The following is an 8,538-nucleotide window of genomic DNA, read 5'->3' as shown; positions in this document are numbered from 1 at the left end:
TTTCAACATGTTGGCCAGGCTGGCCTCGAACTCCTGACCTCAGGTTATCCACTCGTGTCGGCCTCCCAAAGCACTTGGATTACAGGAATGAGCAATCGCAGTTGGCCAACTTTTGTATTTTTAGTAGAAATGGGGTTTCACCATGTTGGCCAGGCTGGTCTTGAACTCCTGACCTCAAATAATCTGTCCGTCTTGGCCTCCCAAAGTGCTGGGATTACAGGCATGAGCCATCTCGCCTGGCAAAAACTTTTTTTTTTGAGACAAAGTCTCACTCTGTCACCCAGGCTAGAATGTAATGGTATGATTATGGCTCACTGCAGTCTTGAACTCCCAGGCTCAGCTTCCCAAGTAGCTGGGACTACAGGTGCATGCCACCAAGCCTGGCTAATTTTTGTATTTTTGTACAGACTGGGTTTTGCCATGTTGCTTAGGCTGATGTCGAACTCCTAGGCTCAAGTGATCCACTGTACTTGGCTTTATACTGTATTTTAAATGTTCAGAGGAAGGAGAGATTTTTTTTTTTTTGTCTGCAAGAATAAAAGAAAGCTTCACTGACAAGATGACATTTGAAAACAAAAAAATCAGTGAGGTAAAGCACCAAATCATAGTCCTGACAGGAAATAGGCACAGTCCAGAAAGGCAATTGAAGAGAGTTTAATGGAGGGACTGTATCTCAGACTTTCAGGTATAGACTGAAAACATACCCACTTGTAACTGGTGCACTTTCCGTTCTTGTCTTGTTTCAGAAAAGTTCCAGGAAGAAGACCAGTCCTGGCAAAACAAAAATGAGTTGGATCCAGAGATGCCTTAGTTGATCATATGAACTTTGGTGAACACTCATCATTACCATACTAAAATCCCCACCCAGGGAAGGGTTTATTCACCATCTTCTGTATATTCAATGTATTAATATGTAGAAGCATGATGGGTACTATGCCTGTGCTGCCTTTATTCACCTCTTAGCTAAACGGCGTAAGAAAAACCCCGTTTTCACCTTTGCTCTGGAGGCACTGCTTTGGAGAATTATCCCTTGTGTCTGACTTGTTCCAAGTAATAAAATCCTCTTGTTAAAACCTCCTTGGTTGTGTCCTTGGACTGTCATTCCATCTACCCCTTATGCAGGTAACGAGATCATTTGCAAAGACTAGGGGAAGGCTTTTGTCACCAACAACAGGTGGTGATGTACCCTGAGGCTACAGCCATGGGTCTGAAGAAGCAAGGAAAAAGCATTTTCAAAGTGGGTAAGACTCGTAGCCAGAATAGAGGGTCCTGACAGGACCTGTGGCTTCTACCGTAGGAAGGTGGCCACCGTCATCTGCTGCCTGTAGGGAGGGAGATGGGGGGATAGAGATCCTGAAGTCTCTGACCTTCTACCCTTTGGAGGATCCCCACCAGACGCAAAGGCTGCTGACACAGTTCTCAGAAGCCAGCCCCTGGGGCTCAGAGCAGGCTGGAGAAGAGCGGAGAATGGAAGCTGGGAGGAAGAGGAAAGTATAGCGAAAGAATAACCAGCCCAGGTATCTCCCTGCAAGGATTTGCATTCTAGAGGGAGAGCTAGATGTTAATAAATAACCACCTTATTGGGTAAACTGGAGTAAGAGTTATTAAAGTAATAGATAATGTTTACTAAGCATCGTGCACCAGGCACTGCACTAAAGGCTTCACATGTACACCCTTGTTCCATCTTTACAACCTTCCTATGAAGCTGTCATTACAATTAAGCCCATTTTATGGAGGAGGCTTACAGGGGGTAAATAACATGCCCAAGATGACCCAGCCAGTGAGGCTGGCTGAGCTAAATGTGAATCCAGATGGTGTAAGCCTAGAGCTCACACTCTTAACCAAAATGCCATGCCTTTTGGTCAAGAGCACAGTTACTGCCTGCATCTGGGTCGGTTGGATTTAAATGCTGTCACAGCAGGAGAGAGGTTCAGATTTTGAAGAGAAGCTTGCAGCGCATTTATCCCTCCAAAGTTTACTAAGGCTATTAATAGTTGATGACTTACTTGATCTCTATGTTTTCTGGGTCTCAACTGCTCCGGAGTTTCATTTCAGTAGCTTTACCCATTCCACCTGCCCTCCATTAATGTTCTCTTAATAGGAAAATTACATATTTCTCTGACTTCATCCCCACCTGAACTTGCTCCCTAGCAACTGCCACCTGACCCTATGCCCCCACCACCTGATCCTTTTGCAAATCCCTGTAGGACCAAAGAAGTAAAAAGTGTCTAGCAGATGCAATTTGTATTGTGCTTTTTGTGGGGGGGTTGTCTTATTTTTTATATTTTTATTTTTTTGAGGTGAAGTCTTGCTCTGTCGCCCAGGTTGGAGTGTGGTGGTCCAACCTCGGTTCACTGCAACCTCTGCCTTCCAAGCTCAAGCAATGCTGCCTCAGCCTCCTGGGTAGCTGGGATTACACACGTGTGCCACCACATCTGGCTAATTTTTGTATTTTTAGTAGAGATGGGGTTTTGCCATGTTGGTCAAGGTGGTCTCAAACTCCTGACCTTAAGTGATCTGCCCACCCGGCCTCCCAAAGTGCTAAGATTATAGGTGTGAGCCGCTGCGCCTGGACTGGAGGGGGGTTGTTTTAATACAAAATTGCTTTTCTTCAGCTTGTTCTCCATTTCCAGGGCCCCCCAGCCACATTATCTGCTCTTTCCCAAGCACACACATGAAGTATCCCAGCAGGCCTGTTGAGTTCAAAGACCCCATGCAAGGTGGCCTGAGAGCCAGAGTGACAGTACTATGATGAGGCTGACCTTAGACTTGCTTATTTCTCTGAAATCATCTCTATCTTACATCATAAATACAGGGGAAAGGGGTGCACAGTCCAGAGTTCATCCCTGTTGTAATCTGTTTCAGCAGTAGCTGCTGTTGGTGCTGGGAGTGGGGTGGGGCGGGGGTGGTTGTAGTGATGGGCATCTCAACCAGACACAAACCTATATGGAATCCTCAGGAAGGCCCAGCCAATAGCAATACATGGCTTGGCTGCTGAACACTCTCCTGCTTGTGACTGTATTCCAGTTTGAGATGCAGGAACAAGGACAGTCCTGACTAAAGCCTTGGCCTAGCCCAGCAAAGTGATCCAAAGACTAAGTCAAAGGCGGAATCAAAGATGTGTCTGAGAATGGGCTGTGGCGAGACTGCAAGGTAGGTATGCATAAAGAAGATAGAAGGATGGGAACCTGAGTTCAGAGGGTTCATTGAGGGCTCTGCCTAACTCTTCTCTTAACCCCTCTAGCCATCCTCTGTGTCTAGTTCACAGCAAATAGGTAGGGGTCTCTGCTTGTAAATGGAGCCCAGCTCCACTTGTCTCCTAGAACCAGTGTGGAGGGAGGGGCAGGGAAGAATCATAAAATCAAAATATCAGAAACACCAGGGAACTTAGAGGTGATCTAGCAAAGTCCAGCCAAGCAGTCTAAGATGGAACTGAAGGCCAGCCATTTTGAGGGGCTAGCTCCGGATCACACAGTTTAGTGTCAGATCTGAAATGAGGCCCTGAGATATCTGCCTGTGACCTGTAGTGTCTCCCTAGAGATTTAGACAATTTTCCTATTCCAATGCAGTAGCAGTCCCCAGAAAAATAATAATTTTTAAATACCTCGTATTTTTAAAGGGGGGAGGGGTTGTGGAATGGAATATGGAGAGACTGAGAAAAGTTTCCCACCAAAAACAATATTTTCTTTTTCTTTTTCTTTTTTTTTTTTTTGAGACGGAGTCTCGCTCTGTCACCCAGGTTGGAGTGCAGTGACTCGATCTTGGCTCACTGCAGCCTCCGCTTGGCTGGGTGCAGTGGCTCACGCCTGTAATCCCAGCACTTCAGGAGGCCGAGGCAGGCGGATCACCAGAGGTCAGGAGCTCAAGACCAGCCTGGGCAACATGGCGAAACCCCGTCTCTACAGGAAATACAAAAATTAGCCAAGCGTGGTGGCGGGCGCCTGTAATCCCAGCTACTCAGGAGGCTGAGGCAGGAGAGTCATTGGAACTTGGGAGGCGGAGGTTGCATTGAACTGAGATTGTACCTATGCACTCCATCCTGGGTGACAGAGATAGACTCCCTTTCAAAGAAAATAATAATAATAATAATGCTTTCATGATGCTTTGTTGATATCTCCTTCATCTTAACATATCCAGAGGCTGCTGGCCATAGTCATGTGTGAATCTTGGGAATAAAGTCATAGAACCATGGGAAGCATTCGCTATGTCTATTGACTTGTGTGCTCACAACTACACAGATAATAACTGGGGACATATTTAATCCACATTTCTCAATTGACTGACAGTTGTCAGAGGCCAGTGATCTGCTATTGCTGTTCGTCGTGCCTTCCAGGTGCCTCCACATTCTAAGGCAACTACAACATGTGAGAAGAAATCGATAGGTCACCAAACTGTGGTATCATATGTATATGTTCTATATTATAGAGCACCTATGATTTAACAACAACAAAAAGCTTTCTAGGCCAAATGCAGTGGCTCACACCTGTAATCCCAGCACTTTGGGAGGCCTAGGCGGGAGGATCACTTGAGCCCAGGACCTCGAGACCAGCCTGGGCAACATAGTGAGATCCTGTCTCTATTAAAAAAAAAGCTTTCTAAACACATCCGAGAACTGTAGAAATCACTGCAGCCTAACCACCTCGTTTATAAATGAAACCATTGATGTTCAGAGAGGAAGTGATTTGCCTATGGCTACCCAGGGATCACGATTTAATCCTTAAAATAGTAATCTGTTTATGAGTTTTCTGATTTTAAAAGTAATTTGTTTTTATTCTGGAAAATGAGAAAAATAAGGAACTTTTTTGGAGGTTCTAGCAAGGGGGTGAGTGCAGCTACTCGTATATCCTTAAATGATCCGGCTGCGCGTGGTGGCTCATGCTTGTAATCCTAGCACTTTGGGAGCCCAAGGTGGGCGGATCACTTGATGTCAGGAGTTCAAGACCAGCCTGGCCAATGTGACGAAACCTCATCTCTACTAAAAATACAAAAATTAGCTGGGTGTGGTGGCACATGTCTGTAGTCCCAGCTACTTGGGAGGCTGAGGGAGGAGAATTGCTTGAACCTGGGAGGCGGAGGTTGCAGTGAGCCAAGATTACACCACTGCCCTCCAGCCTGGGTGACAGAGTGAGACTCTATCTCAAAATAATAATTAATTAATTAATTAGTTAAAAACAAGAATGAGCCTCCTCTACTGGGGAAGGTCATCCTCTTTGAGCACACAGTTTTGAGAGGGAGAAACTTCCTAATGCTCAGCAGCAAGTTTTTTCTATTGCTTAGCTCCAGGCCCCCTCACAAGCATGGACCACTTCCCCAGATTTTTCTTTCTTTTCTTTTTTTTGAGACAGAGTCTCGCTCTGTTGCCCAGGCTGGAGGACAGTGGTGAGATCTCAGCTCACTGCAACCTCCACCTACCAGGTTCAAGCAATTCTCCTGCCTCAGCCTCCTGAGTAGCTAGATTATAGGCGCACACCACCATGCCTGGCTAATTTTTGTATTTTTAGTAGAGACGGGGTTTCACCACGTAGGTCAGGCTGGTCTCGAACTCCTGACCTCGTGATCCACCCACCTTGGCCTCCCAAAGTGCTGGGATTACAGGCGTGAGCCACCATGCCCAGCCTCTTTCTTCTTTTATTGCAGACCCCTGGGATTCAGTTTACCATGGCCCTTCTCTCAACAGCAGCCACCAGCAAAACACTTAACTCCTTGGGCTCCTGCTTCCCTTCAACCAAGAGCAACTACCATCCTTTTCATTTCTTTTTTCTTTTTTGAGACAAGCTCTCACCCTGTCACCTAGGCTAGAGTGTAGTGACATGATTTCAGCTCACTGCAGCCTCTGCCTATGGAGTTAAAGCGATTCTCCCACCTCAGCCTCCCAAGTAGCTGGAACTACAGGCAGGTGCCACCATGGCCAGTTAATTTTTGTATTTTTTGGTAGAAATGGGGTTTCACCATGTTGGCCAGGCTGGCCTCAAACTCTTGACCTCAAGTGATCCGCCTGCCTCAGCCTCTCAGAGTGCTGGGATTACAGAAATGAGCCACCAGGCCCGGTCAGAAATGTTAAAATTTTTTAAAAATTATTTTAATGCCAATTTAAACCTAAAAAATGTAACCTAAGCAGACTCTATATCATCTGGTTCACATCCTTATAATCAACTATTGTGGAGTGGTTCCAGTTTCCAAGGAAACTACTGTTTATCAAATCAGTGACAAATGACTTCCCTAATAACCAATTTTAACTTTTAATGCTGTATTTTTTAACTAGTTCCCATCTCTTTCAGGAGTTAGAAGACATTTTCAGATGTATTATAAAAATTAGTTTTTCTCTAAACAAGTTTTTTACATAACTCAGCTGAAGAAACTCTGGCCTAAAAGATGAAGTCCAGCTTTCTTGGACTTTTTTTTTTCTTTTTTGAGACGGAGTCTCACGCACTCTGTCACCCAAGCTGGAGTGCAGTGGCGCGACCTCAGCTCACTGCAACCTCTGCCTCCCAGGTTCAAGTGATTCTCCTGCCTCAGCATCCCGAGTAGCTGGAGCTACAGGCACCTGCCACCACACCCGGCTAATTTTTGTATTTTTAGTAGAGACGGGGTTTCACCATACTGGCCAGGCTGGTCTCGAACTCCTGACCTTGTGATCTGCCCTCCTTGGCCTCCCAAAGTGCTGGGATTGCAGGCATGGGCCACCGTGCCTGGCCTCTTTGGACTTTTTATCTGCACTGAAGGCACTCAGTGGTCCAGACCACCTACTTCTGCTCTACCTTTGGACATCCTGGCCATGTGCTGCTCCTCAGCCTGACCACAACACCTGCAGTGTCCCAAACACACCATGCAGTTTCATGCCTCTGCACCCATTTCCTCTCCCTGGTCAACACACCTGGGTGACCCCTATTCTACTCACTCAGACAAACCAGGACAGGCTCCATGACCTTTCTGCAACTCTATTTTTCTCACCTAGAAATAGAGTTAATGACATCTACTTCTTATCAGATGTTTAGGAATGAGATACGGTGTGGAGAGCACCTGGTGCGAACACAGCGCATATCTGTGATAGTGACCGTTAGCCGTTATCCTCATCACCACATCGTTTCCCCACATCTCAGATGGTGCCACAGTCTACCACCTCAGAGAGAAAATAGAAAAGGGAGGTCCCAAACTTCCTGCTTCACCACCTACACCTGCCCCTCTTGATCTGTTTCCTCTGATTTCAACAAGCAGGTGTTCTTTCTCCTGTCTCAGGCTAATTCTGCACCCACATCGGGGAGCCCCCACCCCAGCTTCCCTCAGGCTTCTCTATTTGGTCAATTCATTAATTCATTCATTTGACAAGGATCCATGAATGCTAACTATGTGCCAGTCACTATTCTAGGTGGTAGAGTCATAGAAGTGAACAAAACAGAAAGTTCTCATTCAAAAATAACATAACTTGTGGTAGGAGGCAGACAGGAAATAAAATAAGTAGTAATATATATGGTGTGCTGAATGATGATAAGTGCTCAGGAGAGAAATAAACCTGGAATAGCAGAACTTGCATTTCTTTTTGAAGGGGTCTTGCTCTGTCGTTCAGGCTAGAGTACATTCGAGTGATCATAGCTCAGTGCAGCCTAATTTTTTTGAAAGACAGGGATCTTGCTATGCATATTGCCCAGGTTCTTGAACTCCTGGCCTCATGCAATTCTCCTCCCTCAATCTTCCAAGGCCCTGTGATTACATGTGTAAGCCCTCTTGCCCGGTTGGAAGTTACAGTTTAAAATAGGGTGGTTATGAGCAAGGGGAGCAAGGCACAGAATACCTGGGAGAAAAGCATTCTGAGTTGAGAGGACAGCAGTGCCAGAGCACAGAAGCAGAAGCACTGTGGTTTGTGTGAAGAACAGCAATGAGGCTGGGGTGGCCAGAGCACACAGGGTGACCAGGAGAATAGGAGGTGACAAAGTCAGAGGGGGTTGAGGGCCAGATCATGTATGGCCTTGAAAGTCATCATGCTGACCTGGGCTTTACCTCTGAGAGGTGAGCCACTGGAAGGTTAGAGCAGAAAAAGGACTGGACTTACTTATGTTTTAAGAAGTTACTTCACATGCTAGACCAAGATGGGCTGTGGGTAGGGATGGTGGATGGAGGCCTGAAGACCCAGCTGGGAGTCATCCAGGGGAAAGATGCAGATGACTTGTACCAGGGAGGAGCCATGAAAATGTTATGATGCTGGATTTATTTTCAAGATAGAATAAAAAGGCTTTGCTGATAAACTTACAGGTGGGGTGTGAAAAAGAAGGGCATCAAGCGTGACCACAAGGTTTTGGTCCTAAGAAACGGTACAGATGGAGTTGCCACTTACTGAGATGGGGAAAATGAGGTAGAAGCCAGTTGTGGAGGCCAGGGGAGGAGCCAGCACAGAATCCAAAGGTCAGTTTTGAATATGTTGGGGTTGAGGAGCTTACTAGAGATTCCCGTGGAGATGTAGAGTAGGCAGGTCAATAATAAGCGTGCAGTCCAGGCAACGGGTCAGGGCTGGAAACACAGTTATTCTCTTTGTCTCTTTTATAT

This window comes from Symphalangus syndactylus, chromosome 23 (assembly GCF_028878055.3).
Source record: "Symphalangus syndactylus isolate Jambi chromosome 23, NHGRI_mSymSyn1-v2.1_pri, whole genome shotgun sequence".
Classification (NCBI taxonomy): domain Eukaryota; kingdom Metazoa; phylum Chordata; class Mammalia; order Primates; family Hylobatidae; genus Symphalangus; species Symphalangus syndactylus.
The sequence above is the reverse complement of the archived record's forward strand: the minus strand, read 5'-3'. Positions refer to the sequence as shown.